This window comes from Oculina patagonica, chromosome 2 (assembly GCF_052425735.1).
Source record: "Oculina patagonica isolate OP01 chromosome 2, crgOcupat, whole genome shotgun sequence".
Classification (NCBI taxonomy): Eukaryota; Metazoa; Cnidaria; class Anthozoa; order Scleractinia; family Oculinidae; genus Oculina; species Oculina patagonica.
In genome coordinates, this window is record NC_135759.1 from 38,124,020 (window position 1) to 38,137,176 (window position 13,157).

Genomic DNA, 13,157 nt, shown 5'->3' on the forward strand with positions numbered 1-13,157 from the left:
ATAAATCGGCCACGTCCGATTAATTAGAGTATAGATAACAATTTTGTATACGTAATTGGACTACATGCTGTCCAATTTGGAAAAATTTTGATGAAAAAAATTCCGAGGGCAGCCAAAATTGGACGAGGCCGTAGGCCGAGTCCAATTTGGCTGTCAGAGGAATTTTTTGAATCTAATTATTTCCAAATTGGACAAGCATGTAGTCCGGTTACATATTAATTATATAGCTTGTAGTCAGTCAATCAGCGTAAACCATAAACTTATGTCCAGAACGGGAAAAGCATTCAACAATAGAAGGCATAACACAGCACATGCAACTCACTCAAAGCATTGTCTTCACAAATAAAACTTCAACAAAACAGTGCAATTTTATTCACCTGAGTTTGCGAAGCTTGCTACAAAGTGAGTGAATTAAAACACTGCATCAGTCGTAAACAAAGTGTCCGAAGAGCCTTACAACTTCTTGAATCTGACATACTCCTTTCCACTATCTCGTTTATACTTCATCGCCGTCTTTTCTTTTCGAATTTCAGCAAAAAAAAGACAAAGAATTGCATCTAGCTCATGACGATGAATATCTGACAGATTTCTTGCTTCGCTTCGCTGCACTTACGTTCACCCAAGTATTGTACTTTTGGAGGTGTTTTGCTCTCAGTTTTTGCTTCTTAGTGTAGCTAGCTCCTCTTCTGACAACGTAGAAAATTTCTCTTTGTTGTTACCATTGCTGAAAAGCCCAAAAGGAATGGAAAAACGTAGCAAATTTGCCTTCTAAAATTCCGCCATTGTCGACTAACAATGCGACAAGTTTACAGGGCTGACGCTAATTGGCTAATATCCGTCACATGTTGGTTTTTCTTCGATTTGATTGGCTGAGACAAAACTGTCCAATTTTTCTTAAATTGGACAGTTTGTGCATTTTACCTGAAAGTCCTTATATGAAACTATCCAAATTTAATCCCAAATTGGACAGTTCTCAGAAATTTAGGAAAAATAGCTGCGCTGACAATAAAGGATTTACTGACAGCTATATAATTAAAAGTTTAATTAGTGCCGGGTAATTAACAACACTAAGCACATCGATCTTATGAGTTGCTAAAAATCGATATCACGAAAAAATTCGACAATACTAAAGATAGGTGAACAAAAAAAATGATCAAATGTATGTCATTTCATATACCGTAAAATTCCGGTTATAAGGCCCCCGGCTTTAGGCCCATCTACCTGGAAACAAAAAAAATACATCCGTTTATAAGCCTCCCCTCGGATATAAGCCCCCTTCTGCCGGATGACAGAGCTGAACAGGGTTAAATGTTGCCATATTATGCATTTTAAACTTAAAAACGTATTTCGATCAACGCTCCCGTGGCTTGTTTCGAAACGTTTCTTTTTTATTCCGCTAATAAGCCCTCCCGGATATAAGCCCCTCCGCTTATAAGCCCACACAATACCCCTTACGATATTGTATAAGCCCAGGGCATATAAGCGGAATTTTACGGTATTCACTTTCAAATACTCTGATTAGCCAGCACAATATAATGAATCGTAGAATTACTCTTAATCTAATTCCTTTTATAGGAAAGGCCAGGTAATCTTTTGCAGGTAAAGTAATCTGGTGTAGTGATAATTGTTTTAAAAACAATTGTCGCTGCACCCGATTTCCTTACAACACAACTATCAGAGCTGGTAAAGGTCTATTTACTATATATAGTTTACAAAGGTATTGATGTCTTTGCTGTCAAAATATTGCACTTGGTAGTCAAAAATTGAATTTAAAAAAGCGAACAAAACCAACACAAAAATTTCAGTTTTTCGTCACTCTGATCTTCTGGCTACAATGTGTCTGAACGTATTATTTTTCAATATGCTGACGATACCACTGACGTCGATTTAGCACCAGTTAATTACAGCACGAGACTGGAGGTTTCTCGGTTGCTCGGCTTATAGTTGTAGGGACTCAGAAGCCTTACAAAACAGCGAGCCACAGTTGAAAAAAAAGACAATGAAAACATGACACATCATTACAGCAAGGCGCCCAAATGTGTGGCCACTTTTAATTTATTCACATTCTTTCGTGCAGATTTAATCCAATCAGAAGTCAACTGCAAGCTATCCACGGCTTTTGATTGGATTAAATCTACACGAAAGAATGTGAATAAATTAAAGGTGGTCACACATTTGGGCGCCTTGCTGTAAGATAGTAAACGATTGATACCACCAAAAGATACCTTTCATGTGACTGAAAGTGTCGAATACATAATTAATAAACATGTGAGACACACGAACGTACACGACCTACGTTAAAATATGAAAGATTTGCAAGGTAACTTGCCCTTGGCATTTCTAATCAAATTAAACCCACCAAAACGCCGCATGGCTGAAAAGCATTTGACCTCACGAACGCTAAGAGATATGGCAAATTTACAAGGTTAAAACTACAAAAATGTCGTCTAACACAGTGCTTCTGGTATGTGCATGTGCAAGATTCATGACAAAGAGTAATTATATACAGAATACTAATTTCAGTTTGTATTAAAATACTTTGAGCTTTAACTATACCTCTCATTGTCTTTTAGAAGTGATGGCTTATCCTCGACCGCCTTTAGGCCAGTCCTTTGAAACATTGATGTAAAAGGTATTTCAGGCAGACAGGAGACATATTACGCTTGTTTGAATTGGCGAAGAACCGGTGTGAAGTTAAACTTAGATAACTGTGGTGACCTCTTACCCCGCCGATTATATAACTCCACGTGAGTCTGGACGTGTGATTGAATATGAGAAAGATTTACGAGAGAAAGCTATATATTTACACGTGACGGAACACGTGTGGTTAAATTGGAAAACGTTTGACGAGAGAAAACAACCATTTACAACCCGCGTTTTCTCTTTGCATTAGTTACAAATATCATCACATGCGAGAAGTAAGAGCAACAAACCACAAAGAGTAATTAGCTGAAAAGTTTGGGTTAATCGAGAAACGACGAGAAGGTTTTTTCTTCCACGATAAACAATCCTCAATTTTACCGTTAACAAAAACTGAAATTTGTTATTCTTTTCCTTTTTCAAAGCTTATGAATGAGCAAAAAATAAAAATGAACGATATTGTACTGAAGCGATGTTGTAGCGCGTCGAGAGCAGATTTTTTTTTTTAAAATTTATTAAACTGGTGTCTCTCTATTTAAAGTTTTGAGCATCATTATAGCTTTGGTATAAAGCCCTGATTCGATTAAACAAGTTGTTGCTTAGCTTAAAGCCAGTGTCCTGTTCTTACCTCCATTAAACAAAACTAACTCCAAGTTGATTTAATTTTTTTTTGATTTCAAACTATTCTAAAACTAATTCAACCTAAACTATTGGTACGTACTTCGAGTCCTTAGTCGAGTATCCAGATCGGTCAGCGGCGTTGAAAAGCCTTTGTTAAACTCTTTATCAGAATGAGAAAGCAAAAACGTTTCACAGATCACTATTAACCGAAAAACAAAAAAACGTCTACAGAATCTATCAGGAAGGGTGCTGTTCTAGGACATTTATGAAAATCAAAAACATTTCCTACATTCCCCACCTTTTCTTCATCTATCAAAGACCTAAACTGTTTTTATTTCATTTATTCTGTTTTATTAAGCAATGAAATAAAAGAAAAGTATTTGTAAAAAATAAAAAAGGAAGCAAAGATTTCATCTGCCTTATCAAGTTGTTTGTCACTCTCCAAAAATGTCTACAATGATCAATTCGGTCACATTTCTAGAATCACATTAACGTATTCATATACTGAACCTACTTGAATCTAAACATTTTAATAAAAAAAATACGTCGCATTTTTGCAATCATAACAACACATTTCTATAGCTACATAAGTCCAAGCATTCTAATAAAACAAATGTCGGGCACATTTCCAACATGGGAATAGCGTGGTATGAACTCCCTGCACCCTTAAGTGTTCTCCCCAGGCCTTTAACGTGGCTTGGTGCACCCGCACTGATTGATAATGTAAATCTCCTTGGTTTTGAAATCCCCGGTGTACACAGCCTCTGTGGTGTAGTTGGTGACAATACAGACACTTGGGTGAAAGTACGTACAGTAGCTGCCACAAGACTTGAGGTCCATATTACTGTTAAGAAAGCAGATGTATATTTAGTCATTACTTGGTTTATTCTTATATACACCTTATTGAAGAAAGGTTGACCCTGTGAAAAGCATAAACCATGAAAGATAAGCCCGAAGGCATTCTGGGGAAGTCAGCATTGGTGCGCTGAGAAATATTCCATTTATTGATAATCAAGATATTTTCTCCTTTTGGGCATAAAGAGCATGATCTATGCAACCTGTCATATCATAATGTTTATTCTGTCACAGATGGGGATGATTTTTCTCAGATTTCCCAGCAAACATTTGGGTCGCATCGTTCATGGTTTATGCTTTTTACGGGTCCACGTTTCTTCAATCAGGTATAACTGGACACTTTGCCACCTTATATTACTGGGCAGTTTGTCAGCTGCAGACATTGTCGCGCGTGATCGCGTGACACAATTGCCCGTGAATTAACTCTTTAGCAAAAAAAGTGCTCCTAACACCGAAATTTCTCAGGAAGAAGAAAGAAATGGTGCACACATTTTTCAAACGAAGCTGCGCTTACTATAAACATCGTATCTAACAACAAATACATCGTTGCAAAGACAGGTATATTTATTTTCCAGTTGGCTTGAAATGTCTTACACATCTTAACCAGTTGAAATGACAATTGAGATTTGACTTTAACAGTTGAATCTCATGGCTAAATTTTCTTTTGATTATTGACTTCATTTTGGTAGTTGCTGAGAATGTCGAAGAAATCCATGAAAGTTTTCTTCTTTGTTTGAAAAGGCTTTTTTCATCCGTCTGTAGGTGGAAACAGAGCGCCATTTCGTTGGGGAATTATCATGAGGAATTTAATTGTTTTTCGTGGAAATTGTATTATTACCTCTACTTGTTTAGAAAACAATTCTAGACCACAAAGAGGAAGATATCAACCGAATTTTTGGGAAAAAAAGGAAAAGAGCTAGAACTTGGTGGAGCTTAAAAACTTCAGCCGGAATTTTTCAAGTTGTAATTTACTTTGACCCTTTCCACCAATGGCCAGAGACACTCGTCGACAGTTTTAGTACATTCAGTGGTGGTTTATAATGGACCTGGACAATTTTTTTTTAAACTTTTGAAGTAACGGTTACACAAAATCCCCGTGATATTTTCGCTTTAATCTTTCCTAGTTACGGTTATATGTATGCTTGTACTTTATACCACTGTTTTTGTTTTTCGATTTTGACACCTGTTTGTGTCCACCACTTAACTAGCTCCTTCAGAAAGATAAGGTTACGTACCTAAGTAAACAATGTTCACAGACTCTGGGGCAGCCGGTTCCAACGCACATCCCAACATCTTTTTCCTAGAAATATATCAACAAGAGATCCTCAACACAAGTCTAAAAGTCAAATACAACTTAGATCCTTAACTCTGCCAAAAAAAACTAACACGCTACAGGAGGTGACTTTTACAGGGAAGTATAACAATGAAACCTATCTACATCAGTAAACGTACTCTTTTCCCTACATTAGGTATGCTCAGGGCTTTCCACAAGTTGCTCGGCAACTTTTTGGCAACTTTTCATATTTCGAGCATTTTTTCCCCTTTAAGCAAGTTTTTTTCTTTTCGAGCATTTTGAGCAATTTCTAGACCTAGGATCACCGAAGATTGTCCGAGTGTTGCCCGAAGGCCATATGAACGTTTCCGAAGATTAACGAAGTTCGCCGAAGATGTTCGACTTTCGACTCATTCCCCACTAAAACATTATAACATTTGTCAGCAAACATGACGTCATATATATCTTCACAGTTTTTCTCAGGGAAAGAAATCTTTGTAATTCAATAATTTTTGCCTTTAAATGTTAATTAGATACTTCTGTTGAAGCGAAATTGCATGAAACTGCTCAGAAAACTTACCTTCAAAGGGAAATCAGCTTATATTTGGAGAAATTTTCCTGATAAAAAAGCAGCGGTTTGGGTTTTTTAGGGCAACTTTCGTGCAACCTTTTTAATCAGAAGCAACTTTTTTGGAGTTTTGGAGCAACTTTTGAGCACCTTTTTCAGAAATTTTGAGCAACTTTTTGAATAATTTCGAGCAAATTGTGGAAAGCCCTAGGTCTGCTTATTTTGAGTTTTAGAGGTAAATCATTTTCCTTAGGGGTTTTTTGGAGGAAACACGTGAGTTTGGCCACTGATCAATTTCTTGAGTGAATGAGCAAAAGAAGACTCTGTTTTGCGCATGCCTTACTGTTGAGGACTGCTCGTACATACCTCTTGGATCCAGCCCTTCTCCGACTTTCGCTTGAAAACTTCGCGAAATGCAACACGGTGACATCCGGGACTCACGCATCCACACTTTTCGATGACAGAAACATTCATGTCACTGTCTCCTATTGCAAAACAAGTAAAAAAATAGGGATGATTGTTGGTTGTCATTTCGAGTTTTCGTAGCTTTCGAGTTGAAGAAATGGATATTTACTAGCTTTAAAAATAGGAAAATAGCCAGAACAAAGTTTGGCCCTTTCGGATACAATCCATTGAAATTTGCATGGGGGGGTAGCTAGTGTTCTTTATTTCGCATTCACACCTACCATTTGGTCCTTTGATGGCAAACTTTCGACTATCAATAGCTTTGCACTCATGTCCATCAATTCCACAAACACCAACGCAGGAACCCAATATCGTGAGGGCGACTGTACGTCGTTCCATTGAAGAAGGTTTTATAGAGAGACAGGCGACGGCAGGGACCGGATGTATGCTGGTAGCCACACTTGCAAATGACAGACTTGTATTTTGCATCACCAATCTGTTGATAACTCTTGCTTACTATCTCCGTCGGGTTGCAGTATTTCCCTGCAATAAAAATGTATACAATACATGATTCAATTCGAAAGCCACGCTTGCATTGTATTTGAACATCTTGCGAGGTGGGTCGCTAAAACAGTGATTCAGCTTATGCACACTTTTGAATACAGTTCGCTTAATAACACTTAAGAGCCGATCGACGATACAGGAAAAGAAACTCGAAAAAAAAACCCACTGTTTTCGAGATACATTAGCCATAAATAGGACCATTTAATTGACTAGCCAGCTCGCGAAACCCAACGATGCGGTATTACAGATTTGCAATGATTGGGATTAGATTGGCTGAGGGAAAAGGTATACGATTTACTAAAAAACTAAAAAACCTTAGAAATGCAGAACATTTTGTGCTGTTGTTATCTTACTTTTGTGGAAACGTTGTTGTGGCAAATTTCCTCGCAGCGTCCGACGTCTTCTACAATATTCCAGAAAGCAATATCTAAACACAGTTGAAAAATTCATTAATAAGTCAAAAGAAATGGATATAATGAAAAGGCTATATTAAGCTCACCTTAATTCGTTGTAACTCCCGATACAGAATAGACATTCTTTAATAATTGAAGAACAGAATAGGCATTTCATAGAAACCGTTAGGCACCAATTTATTACATGAATTTAGTGTTTTGAAGATACGAAAAAATTACATACATTTACAAGTCCGATGTGTTGTAAGGGGGTCTTTGCGCAGTAAAATTAATCTACATTGCGCTGCAAGATGATGAATGACGTCACATGACGTCATTTGATCCGCCATCTTGGATTTTACTGCTTTCTAAGAAAGTCAGAAAGTAATTAAAGTTAAAAAATAGACGATTTTGCAATTTTGTTAAAGAAACTGGAGAATTGTATCAAAACAGTACGATATTTGACCTGCATGTAATTATGTGTTTTACATAGCATTGTCCAAAAATATGAACAAATCAACTGTGTATTTTGCCTGGAAAAGCAGATAATTAAAATTTTTATTGAAACACGGTACAATTCCTTGGATTGGATATTGGATTCCTTGCCTTGGATCCGATAAATGTGGTGCTCTTTAATCCCGTATTTTCAACTCTATTGTGTCACGCTGAGAATGAAAAAAAAAAATAAAACAAAGCAAAGCATTTGAATTCTATCATGCTATCAGATTGCCTAAACTTTTCACTGCCTTTATCAAAGCGTAGAAATTCACGTGGCGCAGTGTCTATACACGCAAGTGGCCCAGTGAGCCGCCTCGTTCCGCGTGGACACGCGTACTTTCTAAGTGGAGCTGATTGAAGTGCGCTGTACATTGAGCTGGACTAGAAGAGTGCAGTGAAGTTTTCACATAGTTTGTTTTTATACTTCTCCTGTACAAAGAGCAAACACTGGTTGTAAATGATTGCTTTTGCTTCGTCGATAAAGTAAGTAGAGCGGTATACCAGTTCCAAGGGCAGCTACACCTGTACACGTGCAGACACTCTCACGTTGAGCTCAAGCGTTCTGCTGTTATGGTTGTTTTGTCTCGTCAATCTTTCTCTAGTTCAAATAAACGTGCAGACTACCGCCATGTCGAGTTAAGAGATCAACACCGCAGCTATTTACGCAATGATTCCTCGCCAGTTCTAACGCCCGTCCAAGTCAGTTACATTCATTTGTCAGAATAAAGGAATATACACGACATCTTATATATTAGGAAATTATCCCATCGCTATATCTTTATATCTTAGTTAATTTCTTTTGCTCGCTGTGTTCCAAAGAACTTATACTTCTTAAGCCCGCCGAGCCATGATATTTGTAACTACTGTAATCGCTATTGGCACAAATGTAAGCTTTGCTTATCATTATTGATATTTGCGAATCTGGCTAAATGACTTCTAGAAGCATTGGGTCGTACCTAGCAAGGACGACTCTACAAACGCCATGGTAATTACAGTCAACTCCGACTATAACGGACACCTTCGGGGACACAATTTCGTGTCCGTAATAGCGGAAGTCCATAATACTGGGAGTAACTTTTAGTAATTCTAATTCGTCCTGACTTCAGCTCCTGTGCGTAAGAATGGGAGAATGTCCGCAAGGTGGGAGTGGACTGTAAGAAGAAGTCCTTTATTCGAGATGTAGAAAAGATTGATTTCAGTTTTGTCGGATGTTAACTCATAGCTCATTCCAGCCGTGCCAAGGTATAGCTTACTCAGTCTTTATGTCTCGGTCGACGGGCTAGGGCATCTGAGCAGTGGCTTTTGCGTTGCAAAACGTTTGTAGGAATGTATGCCAGATTATCATGAGCTTTGTTTGAGTTTTTGGAACAGACGTTAGAGGAAGCAAAGGTCAAACTGTTATGAGCTCTAAACTGAAGCCAAAAGCACGTATTGTCAATCTCGCATGAGATCTAATAACAAGAGATATTAACTCTATTACTTCTATTATTATTTGCAGAACAATCCATGACTGACGCATATAAAATAAAGGAAATCGTAGACCAGATGGTCGAACCCGTTTCTTTTCTGTGAGCCTGAGACCTTTTTTAGCCTTATAAAAAGAAATGGAGACTCCGGGAATGCGTCCCAGAAATATTTGAGGCCATCCCAATAAAATGTTTCGTTTCCCATCGCCCGACCGACCCATTTTTTTCGAAAAGTAAACAAAAAAAAAAAAATTCCAGATTCACTAGTTAAAGAAGCAAATACTTCAATTTACAAGCACACGATCTTGTTTTATTAACAACGATTGGTATATGATGTCTTTGTCTTTAATAAACATCGATACTACGTTATTTAAAGACTGTTTAGACATTTGATAAGGAATAACGAACGAAAAGACCACGTTTTCGAGTTGACTTTGTAATCAGGCTTTCTTACTTAGCAGCCCGGCCTTCTCTGGAACCCAAGTGTTTTTTTTTTTTTTTTTTTTTTTGCCCGACCGACCGACCCATCATCACAAAAGACGGGGCAATGGGAAACGAAACATTTTATTGGGATGGCCTCAGAGACGACGGGACCGTTGAAATATGGCTTGAAAATTATGCGAGACACGCTTTTTTGAGGGACTGTTCACCACCGCTTAAAAATATAAATCAACACAGTTCAAGTTCTGTTTGCTGTCGGCATGTGAGACATAGGTAGTACGCATGCTGGTATGAAAACAAATCAGAAATCTCTTTTGTTCTTCCTCATTAGCATTTAACGATTTTCATTAGCATGTAAGAATCGAGGTTTGTGAAATCGCTCTAATATGCTGCACGTGAGCTGAAATTTGCATTACAACCGTACATGGTCAAGTAAATTACCTCCGCTAATATTCTGCACGTGTCCAAATAAAAACGTGTCCAAGTTGCCAGATACAAAAACGTGAGCTGAAAGTTAAATAACAACTGTGGTCAAGTTCATTACCTCTGCTTTTGTCTGATGTGCCCTTATTTTTTTTTTTGGCTCATTACACGACCAAGCTTGTTTTGATAAATTTTAAAATAAGACCACATGCAAAGCTATTTATAAAACTGGTTATTTCTATCTTAACAAGCGCTCGTGGTGTCGACTGCATTTATTTTGTGCGTGTGTGTCTTAAAAGGTTTGACGAATATCAAGAACTCAATATTTTCCCTAAAATGAGTACAGATGATTCTATGCAATTGGAATGCCTTAGAATGGATTTTATCATAGTCAAAGCAACAAGGCCAGATTCGATGAGATTTTGTTTTGTCTATCCGCACAAAGATTAAGGCGCCCGATAAGTTTCAAGACTCGTGTACCCTGTGCACATAAACAAACTACATGTGACAAAAACCAGCAACTATTTGCCTGAATAGCTTGACAATGAATTCCATGGATTTAGTGCGTTAATACGAAAGTCTTTTTAAACTTACTGTTTGAAAATTACGAATGTTGGAGTATTTTGTTGTCATTCGCTTAATATAAAAAGTATGGTATACGGGTCAATCTTTTACCCTCAGCCATTTGGAAAAACAAATGAAAGAAAACAAAACAAAAGCAGAGTAATCTGGCTTGCCAGCTGATCTTCACATCCCTTTCGTGAATTTTACCGTAGCTTTTGCGGTAAATTGTGGACCATTCAGTGGACAAAAAACTGCTACGTTTTATTCTCGAGTGTTCACCTTTTTTTCGATAAAAAATGGAAATGCCTGATAGATGATTTATGTATCGTGTATGATGAGTATCATCCGTTAAAATTTTGAAGAGTTAATAAAATATTGAAAAGTTTTAAAATGTTGAAAACAGCGAAAAAAAAATTGAAAAAATTTAAACAGTGTTAAATAAACTGCAGAATGTCTAACATTCAGTCGCACATGTACAAGTTACGTTAGCAACTGTAGTACAGACAACCAAATACCGGCAACTGATGAAATCCACTTTGAAGATCGAAGCAATGGCTTTGCCTGAATTAAACCATATAGTGGTATATACAACACGCATAATAGTCAATTTACTTCTTAACTTGCGCGTGCGAAGTTTCAAATCTTATCATGTTGTGCCTGAATGTAACACAACGAATAAAGAAGGCCGGCAAAACCAAAACATCGAGCTTAAGAGACAGAATAACACAGAATTTCTATAAAACCATTTTTAGCTTTCTCGAAGCAAAGCTACAACAGACTCTGGTAAAGGCAGACAAAAATACAGCAGCGATTTTCAAAATAAACGCGCTAAAAGCGTAAACAGACGCCTGCTACGCAGGCTATTTTCAAAATGGCACGCAAATCTTTCGTTCGTTGCCTACTCAAAAATAATGAAGTTTCAACAATTTAGTCAATTATTTTCCTACATTCTTTATAAGTAAGAAAAGAAAAGCATATAACACATGTATATAGTAATTTTCGGAGGGTTTATAAATTAAATACCTCGAATTTGGTTTAAACGTAAACTACTAAGTGACTGATATGTTTGATACCATTAAAATTGTAGTGGAAACTGATAATTTCTTTCATTTTCTTGGTCGTTAATTTCGATGAAATTAATACACGCTGTGAATCTTAAACGGCACAAAACACTTGTCTTTTGGTCCTGTAAACAGACGCACACGTACAAAGCAGAGACAAAAACACTTATTATAGTAAGGTTATCGGTTCCGTAATGTATTAATAACATTCGCCATCAGCGACTCTCTGTCGTCTTAGGAGCTCGAACTTTTTTTTTTAACTTTATAAATACACTAATGTCTTGGCCACAAGCCCGTTATGACGCAGGATTTCTACATCTCGCTTTGTCTTTTATAGCTCGTAGAAGAAACTCTTTAGTATGGTTCTGAAACTGATAAATCGAAGACGTGAAAGTGCAGCAGCTTCTCTTGTTAAGCGAGCACAATGCTCAGCTTATTTGCCAATGAATTTTACCATCGGTTACATGAGTCAAAATAAACACTTTAGAATAAACTCAGTTCATCAATCGGGCATTTTAGCGAAACCTCGGTAAACACGTGAGCATAAAAAGTTTCTGTTTTTCATCCATTGAATCGTATAGTTCCCCTTGCCATATTCACTACAAAAACTACGATCAAACTGTTTAGAGATATGTAAAGGGCAGGTTTAAAATTAAGCAAAAGTGACTGTTTCAGCTGAAAATCCAGCACACTTTGCTTTTGTTTTGTTCGCTTCTTTTTTTACTCAAATAGCTGAGGGTAAAAGGTTAACACGTTTCCAATATTTTATATATTTTGCGAATGAAAACAAAATACTTTAACATCCTTTATTTTTATACCGGTAAGTTTAATTAGTTCCTTAATTTTTATTTCGACAATATATACCAGGAATTCATTGCCAAGCTTTTCAAATAGTTGCTGGTTTTTGTCACGTAATTTGTTTATGTGCAAAAGGGATACGAGCCTTGAAACTTATCGGGCGCCTTAATCTTTTTGCGGACAGAACAAAAACAAAATTTTATCGAATCTGTTCTGACTATGATAACGTTAATTCTAAGGCGTTCAAATTCCATACAAATATCTGTGCCTATTTTCAAGAAAATTATTAAGTTCTTCGTATTTTAAAAACTTTAAAAGATGCCGAGAAAATAAATGCATCGACAAGTAAGCAGTTATAACATGCAAGAGCGTCGCATGTGGTCTGTTATTTTGGAATAAATGAAAACAAGCGTGCTATTGGTCGTGTAATGATCCCCCCCCCCCCCCAAAAAAAAAAGAAAAGAAAAAAAAACTGACTAAAATAGAATAAAGGGCACATTAGTCGATAGCAGAGGTAATGAACTTGACCACTGTTGTTATGCAATTTTAAGCTCACGTTTTTGTATCTGCAACTTCTGAAAGGATACG

The 13,157-nt window shown here is 37.1% G+C and overlaps 1 pseudogene across 1 annotated transcript; it reads right to left on the bottom strand.

Moving 5' to 3' along the window:
* Positions 1-834: 834 nt before the first annotated feature.
* Positions 835-7,912, bottom strand: LOC144644608 (uncharacterized; annotated as a pseudogene). Its single transcript, XR_013569152.1, has 7 exons — positions 7,426-7,912; positions 7,280-7,353; positions 6,644-6,905; positions 6,324-6,442; positions 5,352-5,416; positions 2,557-4,105; positions 835-1,221 (listed from the first exon to the last, which is right to left on the bottom strand). The product of XR_013569152.1 is annotated as an uncharacterized LOC144644608 (transcript).
* Between the last annotated feature and the right edge of the window lie 5,245 nt (positions 7,913-13,157).